The sequence below is a fragment of the Myotis brandtii genome, unplaced genomic scaffold (genome assembly GCF_000412655.1).
Source record: "Myotis brandtii unplaced genomic scaffold, ASM41265v1 scaffold244, whole genome shotgun sequence".
Classification (NCBI taxonomy): domain Eukaryota; kingdom Metazoa; phylum Chordata; class Mammalia; order Chiroptera; family Vespertilionidae; genus Myotis; species Myotis brandtii.
This window is the reverse complement of record NW_005359225.1, coordinates 3564740-3582578: the sequence shown is the minus strand read 5'-3', so window position 1 is coordinate 3582578 and position 17839 is coordinate 3564740. Positions and strand designations below refer to the sequence as shown.

Genomic DNA, 17839 nt, shown 5'->3' with positions numbered 1-17839 from the left:
GCGCAGTAGGCTGCCCGCTTCTTCCGTGGGAGCCATGCTGCTTCCACGAGAGCCGGGAGGGACCCATGCTGATTCCACAGGAGGCAGGAGGGAGCCGCGCTGCTTCTCCGTGAGGCGGGCCCCGCTGTCTCCTCTCCGGGGCTGTGCTCCACCACGGAGTCTGCAGACCGGCCCCCTGTCTCTGTCTCCATCTCTGCTCTGGGCCTCACCTGCACGAACAACCTCCTCCTGTCGGGTGGTGACCCATTACGACGTCCCGACCTAAATTGCATATCTATATATCTATAGATATAGATATAGATATAGATATAGATATAGATATAGAGATGGATAGATAGATAGATAGATAGATAGATTCTATTGTTTTTCTTCCTTAACTTTATTTGGATTTAATTTCTGGATGTTTTTTCCTAACTCCTTGAGGTTGATATTTAGATAATTGAATTTCAGCCATTTTCCTTTCTAATATATACATTTAAAGCCATAAATTTCACTTTAAGCATGGCTTTAGCTGCATTCCACAAATTTTGACATATTTTATTTTTATTTTCATTTAATTAAAATATTTTCCAATGTCTATAGTCGGTGTTTTTTTATCTGAGAGAGCTGGAGGGAGGGAGAGAGAAGGATAAACATTGATGTGCGAGAGAAACACACACACACACACACACACGCACACACACACACACACACACCATGCACCCTGATTGGGATCGAACCTGCAACCTGGGCACATGCCCTGACCAGGAATCGAACTACCACCTTCCTGTGTACAGGACAGCACTCCAACCAACTGAGCCACACCAGCCAGGACTATTGTGTTGTTGTTGTTGTTTAAATGCATGGATTATTTAATAGTGTGTTATTCAATTTTCAAAAAAATGTAGGATATTTCTAGTTTTCTTTTTGTTTTTTTATTACTAGTATAATCCAATAGTGATTATTGAGATCTCTAGATAATTTCAGTTCTTTGAAATTTGGTTAGACTTACATTTATACCCCAGAATATCAATAAATATTCCCTATGTGCTGTCATACTGAACTCCTGGACGTTCCCAGATTTTGTTTTTCCCTACATGATCTTTTTGTCTAAACCATGTGTCACAAACTCAAATACCTACATTTGAAAAGGACAGAGACAATATAAAATAAAAAGAAGACTTTAGACTCCTAAACTTAACCAGAAAATTGACTGAAAAAACTACACAGCTGCAGCAAACATTGGCTACCTTTCATGAAAAAGGAAGGATGACTCGGAGGCAGAAGCAATACTCACAGAAAAGTATTCCCAAGCAGGGGCTGAGTCATGGAACTGCTCAATTTCAGAATCAATATGTGCCCTGCTTGATTTCAGAATTGCTATGGACCAGTGACTCCTGTTTCCTCCCTCTGTGCGTAAGAGGGTTTATAGTGGTTATTCTAGGCCCGCGCTACCATGGTATGTTGGGGGGGGTCACTCATTTGCAGATGTTCAGATAAAGCACAACGATACTTGATGAGATTACTGAAGGAACTGTACCCCAGGAGGTTCATGTGCATCTAAACTCGGCTGAAATAATAAAATTCTGGATTTCAAGTTGGTGCTGTAATGAGATGAGATTTCTGAGGGACTTGGGGGTGGAGGAGGGTATTTTGACTTGGGGTCAAGAAGCAGATTATGTTAGCCATCCTTCAAGATGTCCCCCAGTAATTTTTACCTCCTGATATTCACACCCCTGACAGAGTGTGACTTCTGAAGTTAGGTAAGAAAAAGCTTTGTGGCTTCAGCCTTGCTCTTTCCTGAATCACTTGTTCTGGTGGAAGCCGGCTTCCATGTCATGAGAACAGATTCACATCATGAGGAACTGAGCCCTCCTGCCAACAACCAAGCTTCCTGTCAAGTCCTGCAGATGACTGCAACTCTGGCTGACGTCTTGTCTACAACCTCATGAGAACCTTAAGCCAGAATTCTTAGTTATGCCACTTTCAAATTCTTAACCACTGAAAATACGTGAGATGATGTCTATTGTTTCAGGCTACTAGTTTTGGGATAGCTTTTTATGCAGAAATAGATAATTTATACTCCTATTTGGACTGCTTACACTTGAACTGTTAAAGAAGATCTATTTTTTTTTAAAAAAAGATCTATTTAGGTCATGTGAGATCATCATTATAGGAATTAAATGTATATTCTCAGTAATACAAAGCTGTTCCTCTTTCCTCTAAGACATAGACATTTGTGGTTTTTTCTTTTTTTTTTTTTTTTGTTAATCCTCACCTGAGAATTTTTTTTTCCAATTGCTTTTTAGAGAGAGTGGAAGGGAGGAAGGGGTAGCGAGAGAAAAGAGAGAGAGAGAGAGAAACATTGATGTAAAAAAGACATTTTTGGTTTTTTTTTTTTTTTTTTTTTTTGTTAATCCTCACCTGAGAATTTTTTTTCCAATTGCTTTTTAGAGAGAGTGGAAGGGAGGAAGGGGTAGCGAGAGAAAAGAGAGAGAGAGAGAGAAACATTGATGTGAGAGAGTCACATCTACTGGTTGCCTCCCGCACGCACCCCAACTGATGGCGGGGAGCAAACCTGGAACCCTTTGGTGCAGTGGGGGTGGGAGGCTGATGTTCTAACCACTGAGAAACACTGCCAAGATGGCTGAGACATTTATTGAGCACCACAACATGCCCCGCCCCTTCACCTGGCTATCTCCTGCTCATCCTCTGGGACTTACCTCTGCTATCTCCATCTCTGAGAGGCCTCCTGTTCCTATGGATAGAGAGCCCTTCTGTTTTCCTCTGCAGCAGCACTGATTACTACAAGCAATAACAGACTATGTCCACGTCTGCCTTCTGTAGCAGGTGACGAACTCCTTGAAGGCAGGACCCCAGGCACAGAGCCACGCACGGGATGTAGGGAGAGTCAGTGAGTGTTTACGCAGATTGAATGAGTTAGTAAATGCTAGGGCCTTAGTGACTTTGGAGGGTCTCCGTGAAAGAAACTCCTGTACTCATGGAGTCTTCAGGGACCTTTGAGGAGGACCCTTAGAGAACTCCTTTGTTAGGCCCACAATGAATTTAGAGGACAGGCAACTCTCAGGGAGACTTTCCTGATAGATTCAGAGATTTGTAGTTGTAAGCAACAAAAACACAACAGAAAATTCTGGCTGATTTAAGAGAAGGAATTTATTAAAAGAACATGGGAATAGGGTCAATTGGGGGGAATGGAGACATATGTAAAACTTTAGACAATAAATTTTTTAAAAAGATGGGAAAAAATGATGATTAAAAAAAGAATATGGGAATAAGCACATGAAAAGATGTTCAACATCATTAGTAATCAGAGAAATACAAATCAAAACCACAATGAGCCTAACCAGTTTGGCTCAGTGGATAGAGCGTCGGCCTGTGGACCGAGAGGTCCCGGGTTTGATTCTGGTCAAGGGCATGTACCTTGGTTGCGGGCACGTCCCCAGTGGGGGGCGTGCAGGAGGCAGCTGATCGATGTTTCTCTCTCATCAATGTTTCTAACTCTCTATCCCTCTCCCTTCCTCTCTGTAAAAAATCAATAAAATATATTTTTTAAAAAACAACAGGTAATAACAAGTGTTCAAAAGGATGTGGAGAAATTGGAATTTTATATTCCACTGTTGGTAGGGATGTAAACTGGTGTAGGTGCTCTGGAAAACAGTTGGTCATGTCCTCATAAAGTTAAATGTAGAGTTACCATATAACCCAGTGGTCGGCAAACTCATTAGTCAACAGAGCCAAATATAACAGTACGATTGAAATTTCTTTTGAGCGCCAAATTTTTTAAACTTAAACTATATAGGTAGGTACATTGTTATTAACTTAATTAGGGTACTCCTAAGCTGGCCTTTGCTAAAAACGTCCTCAATCTGAGGGGTCGACCTCAGTGAACAGCCCCCCACTTCATTTAACGCCACTTCTTCAAAATAGACTTGCCCAGGCCGAAAACCCACATCTGCGCATGGGCCACGAAGTTTCAATCGCACTGTACGTGTGCGCCCGCACATGGTATTTTGTGGAAGAGTCACACTCAAGGGGCCTAAGAGCCGCATGTGGCTCGAGAGCCGCAGTTTGCCGACCACTGATATAACCCAACAATTCCACTACTAGGTATATACCCAAGAGAAATAAAAACATATGTACACACAAAAATGTGTACATAAATGCTCACAATGCCACTATTCATAACAGCCAGAGTGGAAACAACTCAAATGTCCATCAACTAATGAATGAATAAACAAAGTGTGGTATATCTAAACTATGGAATTTTTTAAATAAAGATATCTCTTTTCAAATTTTTTTATTTATTGATTTTAGAGAGAGAGGAAGGGGAAAGAGAGACAGAGAGAGAGATAGAAACATCGATTTGTTGTTCCACCCACTTATACACTCACTAGAGGCCCAGTGCACAAATTCGTGCATGGGTGGGGTCCCTTGGCCTGGCTGGTGATTGGGGCCAATTGGGGCCCTCTTGTCCAGTCCCAATAGGGCCGATAGGGGCCGGCCACCCAGGGGAAGGGACTGCAAGAGGTAGGCCAGCCACGGGAGGTTGGCTGTGGGAGCACACTGACCACCGGGGGGGCAGCTCCTGCATTGAGCGTCTGTCCCCTGGTGGTCAGTGTGCATCATAGCTACCGTCTGGTTATCCAGTTGTCGGGTCCTAATGGTTGCTTAGGCTTTTATATATATAGATTGGTTGTCCTGACAAGGGATTGAACCCACAACCTTGGCATATCAGACGGACGACGCTTTAAATTGAGCTACCCAGCCAGGGCCATACTATGGAATGTTATTTGAAATAAAATGAAATGAAGTATTGATACAATATGCTACGACATAGATGAACCTTAAAACATTATGCTATTTGAGAGAAGCTAGTTAGAAAAGACTACATATTATATAATTACACTTATATGAAATAGGTAAATCCATAAATGGACAGTAGGTTAGTGGTTGCCTAGGGATAAGAGGGGTGTTGTGGGTTGAATTATGTCGTCCCCCCCCCCAAGATACGTTAAAATCCTAAGCCCTACCTGTGAATGTGACCTTTTAAGGGTTCTTGCAGATATAATTACGATATAAATATGTGATGCACCTATAAGCCAAGGAACACCAAGAATTGCCAGCAACTTGAGTGGCTCAGAGAAAAGCATAGAACAGGTTCTCCTGCAGAGCCTAGAGAGAGCATGGTCCTGCCAGCACCTTGATTTGGGACGATTCCTAGACTCCACAACTGAGAGAGAATAACTTTCTGTTGCTGTAAGCCACCCAGTTTGTGGTACTTTGTTATGGCAGCCCTAGCAAACTAATATGGGGCACTAGGGCGAAATGGGAGTGACTGCTGAAGGGTCTGAGCTTTTTCCTGGGGTGATGAAAATGTTCTAAAATTGATTGTGATGATGGTTGTGCACTCTGCGAATATACTCAAAACTACTGAATCTCAATAAACCTGTTATAATAATAAAAAAAACTATTGGATAGTTAATAGAATCAATAAGAAAACCTAGAGAACCAGGTATAGAGCCAGTAACATCACCCTAAACCTTATAAAACTGGTCTGGAGAGAACCCACAGTTGCTTTCTCAAACACTGGCCACTTCATACTTTTAAAAATTATTATGAAATGAAGCAGGTCCCCTTTTAAAAATATCAACCTGATATATAATTTACAATCAATAAACTGCACTCTTTTAAAGTGTATAGTTTGGTGAGTCTTGACAAGCATATATATATCCCAGGTAACCACCATCACAGTCAAGATACAAAATATTTCCATCACCCGAAAGAGTTTCTTTGTGTCCATTTACAGGGAATCCCCCTCCGTCTTCTGACCCAAGCGAGAACTGATCTGCATCCACTTCCTCAGCCTGGTTCTCCAACCCTCCCGTCAATTCTGTGAACCATCCAACACCCTTCCAATAAACTCCTTTCCTTTAAGTGAGCCAGGATTGGTGTCTGTGTTCACAACCAAGCATCCTGATAAAATAGGGAGAGAGCAGGTAAGGGGGAAGCAGGAGAAAGTGCCTCAGAGAAAACATGTTTACTCTGAATCCATGTATACAAAGTTCAAAGACAGAAGAAAACAACGGACATATTACTTAGGGATACGCTCCTATTTGGTAAAACCATGAAGAAAACCACAGGCATGTCTATGATAGTCTGGATTTTGGTTTAGCAAATATTCACTGTACCTCCCTCCACTCCGAAGGGACTGCACTTCCTGCCCCATTGAGGTTGGGTGCGGCCCTGTGACTTGGTTTGGCCAGTGGGATGGATATTAGCAGACATGACAGGAGCCACCGTACCTTAACTGTGCTTGTGCTGTTTGATGTGGCTCTCAGGCTTCACTGGGCTTTGGGAAGAAGACTGTGCCCCAGGTGGACTCTGATCCAAGCAGGACGAGAGACACGTGGAGCCGATCTGGATCCAGTCTGCAGCCTGGAGCCAACCCAGCCAACCCACCCACCAAGCCCAGCCGAGATTAGGGCAAAGCAGTTAACCTACGGACCATGAACGTGAGATAAATTTTCATTGAGTTTTGAGGCAAGACATGGCATTTTCACAGCAACAACTGACTAATACAGTAAGCAATAGCGAATTCAGGAAGAGAAAGGAGTGGGTGTGATCAGGGCCTCAAAGGATCAGTAATGCTTTCTTTTTCAAGCTGAAAGGTGGGTCACAAGTGTTTGTTTCACTGCTATTCTTTAGACTACATGTATCCATTATACACACACTGTTATTTCTCATTTTTTTTTCAAAGTTAAAGAAAAAAAAGAGTGAGGAAGAGTCTGGGGCCTCGGCCTACAACAAACTTTTATGTGCTTGAGAGTAGGGTGGGCAGCTTTAAAGGGCTGGTGCAAAGGAGGGTGGAGGGGGCAGGAGGAGGAATGCAGTGCAGAGATGGATAAAACATGTGCAAAATAGTTGGATCTGGGTGGCAGAACATTAGGAGATTTTAGTTTCTTCTTTATCCTTCTCTGGATTTCCCACATTTTCTGCAATGAACATATATGACTTTTGTAATCAAAGAAAAGAACAAAAACATGTAATGGTAGGTACAAGTGGTCACTTCCCAGCAGGCCTCTCTCTTTCTTCCCTGTTGATAGGATGAACCATGGCTTTTCCAAGCCAGCCGTGGTAGCAGTCCTCACCCCCTGCCTGTGCGCCCAGTTCTAACAAGTGCGATGAAAGGGGAAGTCTCCTGGCCAAGGGTGGGGGCAGAATTTTAAGAAAAAGTCCCCTCCCTGATGCAAAAGAAGAGACGAGGGGAGAAGGTTTTGTACATTGTCCTGTAATGCTGTGACATTTGGATCTCCAGCAGCCATCCTGCAACCTTGAGGGAAGATGTTGCCCAGGAGGGTGTCCGAGGGGAGAGATGGCAAGGTCCTGGGTGACAGGCTGAGCCACTGAGCCAATCTAGGGACAGTTCTGCTGATGTCCTGTAAAGGGAGATGATAGCATTTCTATGGCTTAAGTCACTTTCAGTTACGAAGACTCAGTTACAGCCAAAAGCATCCTCATTGTCACAGAATATTTAAGTGTGAGAAGAGACATATCTGAATGGCCTTAGAGACTCATTTCCTCGCCCTAGACAGCCCGCTCACCACATCGCAATTGTCCCAGTGGTATCAGCCACTGGGTCCTAGGGGCTCCCCTTTCTAACTAGACCACTTCCTCAACAGGGGGCTTTCCAATGTGACATAGTCACTCACACAGCTGCTGCCTCCCCATAGGCACTCCATTTTAAAGTTCCTTTGTAAGTAATATAAATTTCTAATCACTATGTTGCACACCTGAAACTAATACAATATTGTATGTCAACTGTAATTTAAAAATTTTTTTAAAGAAATAAAAACTTCCTTCTTTTAAAATCATTCATGTCAGCAAAACATTTTCCTTCTCCATTTCAGCACTACTGGAACAGGGCCCTTTCTGCTGGGACTCTGGCCACAGGGGTAATGAGAGTTCTAAGGGCTGCTTGTGCCCTACTTCTCTGCTTGTATGCTCCCCCCTTTTATACCCTACTAGAGGCCCAGTGCACGAAATTTGTGCATGGGAGGGGGAGTGTCCCTCAGCCTGGCCTACACCCTCTCGAAATCTGGGACCCCTCAGGGGATGTCCCACTGCCGGTTTAGGCCCGATCCCACAGGGACCCCTACAGGATCGGACCTAAACCAGCAACTTGACATCCCTCTCACAATCCGGGACCACTGACTCCTAACTGCTCACCTGCCTGCCTCATCAGCCCTAACCATTCTGCCTGCCTGCCTGATTGCCTCTAACCACTTTGCCTGCCTGCCTCATCAGCCCTAACCACTCTGCCTGCCTGCCTGATTGTCCCTAACCGCCTCTGCCTCAGCCCCCGCCACTGCGGCTTCATTTGGAAGGAAGGTCATCTGGAAGGACGTCCAGAAGGTTGCTCAGCTGTCTGGTCTAATTAGCATATTATGCTTTTATTATAGATTTTATATTTGCACTGCTGAGTGGAGCTAGTGGTGTGTGTCCCATAGCCTCTTGGCATGACAAAGCATTAAGCAAAGAGGAAACCTTAAGATAGTGGTAGTAGGGTAGATATAAACTAGAATTGACCAATGTCAATATTTACTGATTGCAATGGGCTCTGTCCTCTCAACCAGACTTGCTCCTCAAGCCGCATACAGGAGAAGGCCCAGGTGTGAGAAGTGGGAGGTAATGCCTCCAGCTCCCACCCTAACGGACCCACTTTCCATGGCCCTTCACTTACCAGGTCTCATCTCAAGAAATCACCAGTTCCTCCCATCTCCCCAAAGAGTGAGCTTTTATACAAATCACGTCATTTCTTTGTTGACAACTCTCCACTGCTTTCCATCTCACTCAGGATGCGCTCACTCCTGTCTTCCTTTCTGTGCCTGTCACCCGAGTAGAAGGGAGATGCTCCGAAGAAGCAAGGCCACAGGATCTCTGCTATGTGGGCACAGCCAAGGTCCTGCCAAGTACTGTGTTCTGAGAACGCCAAGGCCACACCTCTAGCAGGTTGTTCTTCAGGAGGAAACTTCAGCAGCCCCTCCCCACTCCCATTCTAACCCATCTCTGCCCCATGAAGGACAGGCTGCTGGTAACTTTATAGGTCAGTGATGGTGAACCTTTTGAGCTCGGCGTGTCAGCATTTTGAAAAACCCTAACTTAACTCTGGTGCCGTGTCACATATAGAAATGTTTTTGATATTTTCAACCATAGTAAAACAAAGACTTATATTTTTGATATTTATTTTATATATTTAAATGCCATTTAACAAAGAAAAATCAACCAAAAAAATGAGTTCGCGTGTCACCTCTGACACGCGTGTCATAGGTTCGCCATCACTGTTATAGGTGCTACCCCCAAGACAGGACTTTCAGGTCACCTCGGCTGGAAGGGTTGTTCTAAAATGCCAGCTCACAACCGAATCCAATTTACCTAGTTCTTCACCTTGGCTAAAGCATTGGAAAGTCCTAATTGATCGGGGCACCCAGTTTGAGTGCAGCAACCAAATGTAGCCACTAAGGGGCAGTCATGCATTTTCTCAACTGCAGGGATTTGGCTTCAACCAGGAACAACAGCTGGAGGTGTTTGAGCCTGATCACAAGCAGAAAGGAGATCTGCGGGTGCTCTGGGGAAGGCAAATAACTTGATGTGCTTTTAAAATGACATTCTTTAAAAAGTTGTCTGACTATATTTAGTGGGATGAAAAGAAACTATTTTTTATAAATTTAATGTTTTAATTGAGATATAACGACATATAATATTGTTTTTAGGACCTAGACCAGTGGTTCTCAACCTTGGCTGCACATTAGAATCACCTGGGAATCTTTTTAAAACCCTGATTTCTGGGCCTCATCCAAACAGAATTTCCGGAGGATGAGGCCCAGAAATCAGGATTTTAAAAAGATTCCCAGGTGATTCTAATGTGCAACCAAGGTTGAGAACCGCTGACCTAGACGGTTTTGCTCAGTGGGTAGAGCGTCAGCCTGTGGACCAAAGGGTCCCCAGTTTGATTCTGGTCAAGGGCACATACTCGGTTGCAGGCTCGTGCAGAAGGCAACCAATCGATGTGTTTCTCTCACATCTATATTTCTGTCTTTCTCTCTTCCACTCTCTCTAAAAATCAATGGAAAAATATCCTCAGGTGAGGATTAAAATAATAATAATAATATTGTATTTAGTTTTAGATGTACAACATAATGGGTTTTAAAAAAAAGAAACAACTTAAAAATATATTTTTATTAATTTCAGAGAGGAAGGGAGAGGGAGAGAGAGATAGAAACATCGATGATGAGAGAGAATCATTGATTGGCTGCCTCCTACACGCCCCCTACTGGGAATCGAGCTCACAACCCGGGCATGTGCCCTTGACTAGAATCGAACCCCGGGTCCCTTCAGTCCCCAGGCTGATGCTCTATCCACTGAGCCAAACCAGCTAGGGCGTATTGTATCTTTTAATAAGATTTTGTGGCTTTCTCTTTATAGGTTTTTTACTTTTCTTGTTAAGTGTATTCTGGAGTATCTCAGAGTTGCTATAAAGGTAATTTTACCCCCAATTTTGTCTGTAGGTATTCATTCTAAGAGTAGACAAAAAGATTGACACTTTTCTTGAAGCTTTGTGGCAGTGAGTGCTCCTCTGAGAACTAGGGAAGGCATTGAAGAGTGGCTGAACCAGCGAGGCCTGGTGGTGGCCAGGGTTCCAGAAGGGGAGCTAACAGTCTGCAGCTGCTTTTTGTAGCTTAAGATAAATTTTTCTTAAAAAAAAATAACTGCCCTGGCTGGGTAGCTCAGTTGATTAGAGTGTTGTCCTGATATGCCAAGGTTGCAGGTTCAATCCCTGGTCAGGGCACATACAAGAATCAACCAATGAATGCGTAAATAAGTGGAACAACAAATCTCTCTCTCTCTCTCAAAATCAATCAATAAAAATTTTTTAAAGCTTTGTGTTTTATGTTTATCTTATATACAGTCACCTTGCCCAATTCTCTTATTAATTCTAGTAGTTTGTAATTATCCCATGTTTACTGGGCTTACAATCTTTTTTAAATTAAATTTATTGGGGTGACTTTGGTTAACAGGATCATATAGGTTTCAGATGTAGATTTCTATCATATAAGATATGTATATATTGCACTGTATGCCCACCACCCAACATCAAATATTCACCATATATTAGGCCCCCAACACCCCCCCACCCCAGGCATACAATCTTAACAGTAAAATGTTTTATCTCCTTTTCTTGGATTGATAGCAGCTATTTTATTTTCTTGATGCTCTTGCTAAACCTGGGTGGAATAACCAAATACTTGTTTGATGGAAGGAGTTGCTATACTTTGGATAATGGAATCAAGAAGTTCACTAAAATGTTTTGAACCCCTTACCTGCCGGGCTCCAAGTTCTCCCTTATGTTAATCCTCACAACATCACATGAGGGAGACATTGCTCTTCCCATTTACAGGTGAGGAAAGGACACTCAAGAGGTTAGGTAACTCCCCCTTTGGGGGAGGCAGGTTGGGAGCAGCAGGCGGGATAAGAAGCCAGGGGCAGAGCTGCAGCCGCCTCCCCTTCTCTCCACCATCCTGCACCCAGTTCTGAAAGGAGTTTTAAACTCTCCTAAGGGAACCAGCTGCTGAGGCAACAGAGTTAGCGTTATGTATTAATCTGCAGGGAAGGCAAATGATGGCTTTGTCCCTCATTCATCTGTTCATTCATTCACTCATTCACTCATTCATTCATTTATTATCTCTATGAACATTCTTGGAGCACTGAGAACCTATTCTGTGCCATGCCCTGCCCTGGGCACTGGGAACAGGGATGATGAGGTCCAGGTAAGTACAGGATTAGCCTTGACTCCAGGTGGGCAGCAAGTGGAAGCACTTTCCAGGCAGAGGGCAGGGCATGCACTGAGGCCTCCAGGACCACAAAGGAGGGGTTTAAGTCGAGAAAAGAAGGGGCCCTGGACAAGATTGAGGGTCTTGGGGTATCTGACACAGGGCTGCTGTATCAGTCCTGTCCCCTCTTGACCCTTTCACTCACGGTCTGCCCAGCTGCCAGATGCAGGCTTTCTTCTGGGAAGAAACTTGCTCAGTGTTCTCCACGACAGATTGAGCGCAGAAGGACTTGGCGACAACAGAGTGGGCTCTGTGCAGCCTGGGCACCATGGAGGGGCTTCCTCCTGCCAGGGACCTGCACTGTTGGCGAACTCAGGAGACACTGCAGAGTTCTATGCAGAAGTACCTGACAATGTGAGACCAAGTCTCCCTCTCCCAGGCATCAATGGGAAATAGTTACATTGGCCATGACAGTACGTGTGTTAACAGTTCTCTTGGTTTTAGGCAGAATATTTTAGTTAATGAAAAAGAAAATTCTGCATTAAGAGTCAAGGGATATACCTTAGCAATTCAGCACTAGTTCTAGTACAATTAAAGCTCTTGTCAGTTTCGCCCTGCAATGAAAGAAGTGCCCCAAGTGCCAGATGCCCTGGATACATCTAACCCCATTATTTGGTACATCTTATGCTTAATAGCAAACCAGCTGGGGGAAAAAACACACACACCAAACCTCAATATTCAGATCAAGATAAGCCAATCTCTTATAATGTGAGAAAGAAACTATCTGTTGAAGCAGAAACCAAATCTAGAAAAATATAAGTAGCAAAAGCAAACTTAAAACTATATGGGCAACAAAAGACAGACTCATAGAGCTCTCCAGGGCGTGTGTGAAGAGTCTAGACCAAGTCTCTGGAGAAATGTTGGGTAAAGATGAAAGACGTGACAGCTTCCCACAGAGAAGAGCATGTGGGTAAAACTTGGAATGAGCAGGTGGAGACAATATTTATGTCCAAACAAGAAGAGCCAGGAGGAAACTGACTTATGTTGAAAAGTTGAGTGTGCAATTAAACACCCAAGATGGAGAGAAAAATCAATGCTACATCAACATTGCTGAAAAAGAAGACAGGAAAAGCCCACATGACCGATCTTAGAAGTCTTTAGGCCGAGCAAGCCTCGACTGAAGGTCACCATCTTCAGAGAAGAGGAATTGAAGTGACTGAACTTTGTCAAGAGAAAGAAAGAAATGGAGTCTCTGAGGAAATTATCTGTCCATTATTACTGGGAGCAAGAGGAAGAAAGTTCTGAAGCAAATGACAAGATGAGCACGTGAATGAAGAGCTGGAGACCTTCAGAGAGCAAGTCAAAGACCTTGGAGAAAAGCTGGAAGGCATCGTTTGTTCTCAAAACTCTGGAACTAAATGGTCAGAGCACTGGAGGCTAAAAGACACCTCTTCATCTAAAGACGAGTATTCTTGCAGACGGACATAAGACAAAGAACAGGCCAGCAGGCTGGAAACTCCCAGGCAGGGACTGAGACTATAGTCCACACACTATACAATCTTCTTCCTCAGTTTTGCTCTCAAGACCCTTCAACTAATTGAATGATTATCAAGGATAATCTCCTTTACTTAAAGTCAACGGATTGTAGAGGTTAACGACATACAAAATACCTTCACAGCAACACCTAGATTAGCGTTTGATGGAATAACTAGGTACTATAGCCCAGCCAGGTTGACACATAAAACTAACTTCTTCTGCTCCAAGAAGCACGGATGCACCCCTCTGAAAAGGCTTTCCACCAAGAGATTGTTGTCCTCCTCATCCTCCCTCATGGGCGGGGATTCTTTTCTGGACACTCCCATCCAGGAAATGTAAGTATGTTACCTTCTGGGTTCACTAAGCCTCCACATAGCCCTCTCTACTATTCAAACTCCTGAAACACCGCAAGGACCTTACACCATTTCATTTATTTTCCCCTTCAATTATTTACATATCTTAGTTTAAAAATCTTTCTACAACTCAACATTAAAAAATAAGTAATCCAGCCCTAACTGGTTTGGCTCAGTGGATAGAGCGTCTGCCTGCAGACTGAAGGGTCCCAGGTTCGATTCCGGTCAAGGGCATGTACCTTGGTTGTGGGCACATCCCCAGTGGGAGTTGTGCAGGAGGCAGCTGATTGATGTTTCTCTCTCATTGATGTTTCATACTCTCTATCCCTGTCTCTTCCTCTCTGCAAAAATAAATAAAATATATTTAAAAAAATAAATAAATAATCCAGCCCGGCTGGTGTGGCTCAATGGTTGAGCATCGACTCATACGCCAGGAGGTCGTTGGTTCAATTCCATCAGGGCACATGCTGGAGTTGCAGGCTTGATCCCTAGAAGGGGGCGTGCAGGAGACAGCCGGTTGGTGTTTCTCTCTTATCAATATTTCTCTTTCCCTTCTCCCTCTCCCTACCTCTCTCTCTAAAAATCAATTAAAAAATATTTTTAAAATATCCAACTAAAAAGTAGACAGATTAGAATAAACATTTCTCCAAAGAAGATAGACAAATGGCTAATAATCACATGAAAAGATGCTCAACATCATTGGGCATTAGAGAAACTAAAACTCAAAACCACAGTGAGATAATTTTCACCTACTAGGAGGGCTATAATAAAAAAGACAGACAATAACAAGGATTGTGAAAAAAATTGGAACTTTGATATAGCCACTTTGGAAAATAGTTTGACAGTTCCTCAGAATGTTAAACAAACAGTTACCATATGACCCAGAAATATCACAACCAAGAGAACTGAAAACATATATCCATGCAAAAACGTGTACACAAATATTCATAGCAGCATTTTTCATAATAGCTAGAAAGTGGAAACCACTCAGATGTCCATTAACTAATCCTATCTAATAAAAGACAAAAAGGGTAATTGACCGTACCTTCGATATGCTTCCCATTGGCTAATCAGGGCGATATGCAAATTAACCGCCAACCAAGATGGCGGCCGGCAGCCATGCAGCTGAAGTGAGCAGGAGGCTTGCTTGCTCCAGTGATGGAGGAAGCCAAGGTTCCCTGCCTGCCGCGGCCCAGCTCTGAGCTCCGAAAGCAACAGCTCTGAAAGCAACAAAGTTTCAATTATAGAAGCTAAACAAACCCCCAGGTACCTACTTTAAGCAGACCGTGGCCTCAGAGCTGGAGCGAGCAGGATGACAACAAAGTTTCAATTATAGAAGGTAAATAAATCCCAGAATAAAAAAGAAAAAAGAAAAAAAGAGGCTGGGAGCTTCAGTCGCCCGCCAGCCTGAAAACGGCCCTCAGCCCCTCACCCAGACTGGCCAGGCACCCCAGTGGGGACCCCCACCCATGCACCAGGCCTCTATCCTATGTAGTAAAAGGGTAATATGCAAACTGACCCTAACAGCAGAACAACTGGGAATGACTAGTCACTATGACACACACTGACCACCAGGGGGAAGACGCTCAATGCAGGAGCTGCCCTCTGGTGGTCAGTGTGCTCCCACATGGGGGAGCTCTGCTCAGCCACAAGCCAGGCTGATGGTTGCCAGTACAGCTTTGGTGGTGGGAGCCTCTCCTGCCTCCTCAGCAGTGCTAAGGATGTCTGACTGCAGCTTAGGTCTGCTCCCCGCTGGCAAGTGGCCATCCCCCGAGGGCTGCTGGGCTGCCAGAGAGATGTCTGATTGCCAGCTTAGGCCCAATACCCCGGGGAGCAGGCCTAAGCCAGCAGGTGGTCATCCCCCGAGGGGTCCCAGACTGCGAGAGGGCACAGGCCGGGCTGAGGGGACCCCCCTCCCCCCAGTGCACAAATTTTTGTGCACCAGGCCTCTAGTAAATTAATAAATAAAACATGGTATATCCATATAATGGAATAGTATTCATCAAGAAAAAGGAATGAAGTGTTGATACATGCTACAACATGGATGAACCTTGAAAACATTATGTTAAGTGAAAGAAGCCAGTTTACAAAAGGCCACATATTGTATGATTTCACTTATAAGAAATGACCATAGTAGGCAAATCCATACACAGGAAGTAGATTTGTGGTTGCCAGGGACTGGAAGGAAGGAGGATTGCCGCAAGGAAAGAGTGACTGCTGAAGGGTATAGAATTTCTTTTTTGGGTGATGAAAATGTTCTGAAATTAGATAGTAGTGATGGTTGCACATTCCTGTGCATATATAGAACACTGAACTGTACACTGTAAAACAGTGAATTTTGGGGTATGTAAGTTATATCACTAAATTATTATTAAAAACTTTTACATAAGTGGCTTTTCTTTTGCTCACATTGCAGGATTTTTTTGGCAAAAAGAAATAGTATTGTCCTAGCTGGTTTTGCTCAGTGGATAGAGTGTCGGCCTGTGGACTGAAGGGTCTCAGGTTTGATTCTGGTCAAGGGTATGTACCTTGGTTGCAGGCTCAATCCCTGGCCCTGGTTGGGGGCTCCTGTGGGAGGCATTCAATCGATGTGTCTCATCGATGTTTCTCTCTCTGTCTCTCCCCCTCCCTTCCACTCTCTCTAAAAATCAATGGAAAAATATTCTTGGGTGAGGATTTAACAACAACAACAAAAAGAAATAGTATTAATTATTCTCATTACTAGTATATTACTCTCTAGAAAATATTAGTGAATTTTAATTTGATGAACCAGTTTACTATTCTCTAAACAATATATAACTGTGAGCTATTCATCCACCACAGACATTTGAGATAGCAAAATACTTTTTTCTCTGTCAATAGTACTATATACCCCAGTTATAAAAGAAACATGAAAGTTACTGTTGGCTTGTTGGTCTCAATAAATTTTAGTTGATTTAAACAGACAGTCTCTCAAAGCCAGGACTGCGGGAGCCGGGATTCCCGTTATGCTCTCAGTGCCTCTCACTTGTCAGTCACACTCTTCCCATCAGTCTACACAGCTTTGGGAACTAAAAACAGTCTCAACAGTACTCATCAGGCTTCAGGAGTCTATGACCTCTCAGGAATTACATGCAAAATGTGACGTGTGTGCATTTTTTTTTCCTGGGCAGAGTCTACACCTTTTATTAGCATCTCAAAGAAGGTCATTGACCAACATTTTAGAGACCTATGCCAGGTCCAGCTGCATTTCGAGTCTGCAGCAGCATCTGTAGTTCTAGTTTGCAAAGCATCCTTCTCCCCCTTGTTCTGTCAGAGAACCCCCTCTTTGGGAGGATGATGGGGGAGTCTTCCCCTTGAATGCCACACTGCTGCTGTAGAACCTTTCCTTTTCATCTGGTTGCTAAATCCAAAGAAAGTAATCTAGAGTTGTCTGCACGGTTCCCCCCATCACCCCTTCAGGGAGGGGAGCAGAGAGAGCTGAGGTGGGGGTCTGGATCCCTACTTTCCTCTGTTCCTTTCTTCTATCCTTCTGTCCTTCTGCTATAGGGGCAGAAATTTTAGCTTGGAGAAGGTAGGACATTCCAGGGACAGAAAGGCACAAGATAGAGAACAGCGTGGTTTGGGGGAGGTGGAAACTGGGGCTGCACGGAGGGGATGAGCTCAGTGGCTAATAGGATCGGCCATGGCGAATCCTCCAGCAAGGCACGCACCGCACGAAGGGCCGAAGCAAGCGCCTGGGTAGCTTGAGGTCAGGATTATGGAAACCCAGGAGTGAGGGAAGGAAGCTTAAAGGGCCAGGCTGTGCAACCGAGACTGGGAAAGAAAATGTAGCCCCGCCCACGATCGAGGGAGGAGAACCATCCCCCTCCCTCCCATGGAAATTATGGGGATGGTAGCCCAAGACGGCCTCCGAATCACCCATGACTACTTTGCTATCCAGCAAACGAAGGTCCGAGGCCTAGATCAGTCCGGAAGGTTGGGGAAGGGACTGAAGAGAGATGACTTTCTCTAGGATCTGTGTGCCCCCGTTCCTCGCCCCCCTCCCTTCTGGCTCCCACTTGGTAGCACCTTCCTGATCCCCTTATCTCTAAGGCGCTCAGGGAAATGCCCCCCCCCCCCCCCCCCCCCCCTCTGCTGACC

At 44.2% G+C, this 17839-nt stretch overlaps 1 long non-coding RNA gene across 1 annotated transcript in view; it reads right to left on the bottom strand.

The window, feature by feature from the left end:
- Window positions 1-6118: 6118 nt before the first annotated feature.
- LOC106726258 overlaps window positions 6119-17839 on the bottom strand; it is a 13361-nt gene continuing 1640 nt past the window's right edge. Inside the window, exons 2-3 of the long non-coding RNA XR_001362286.1 lie at window positions 7281-7436; window positions 6119-6497 (exon numbers count right to left, since the gene is read on the bottom strand). This is a non-coding gene — a long non-coding RNA (uncharacterized LOC106726258). The remainder of the gene's footprint in view (window positions 6498-7280; window positions 7437-17839) is intronic.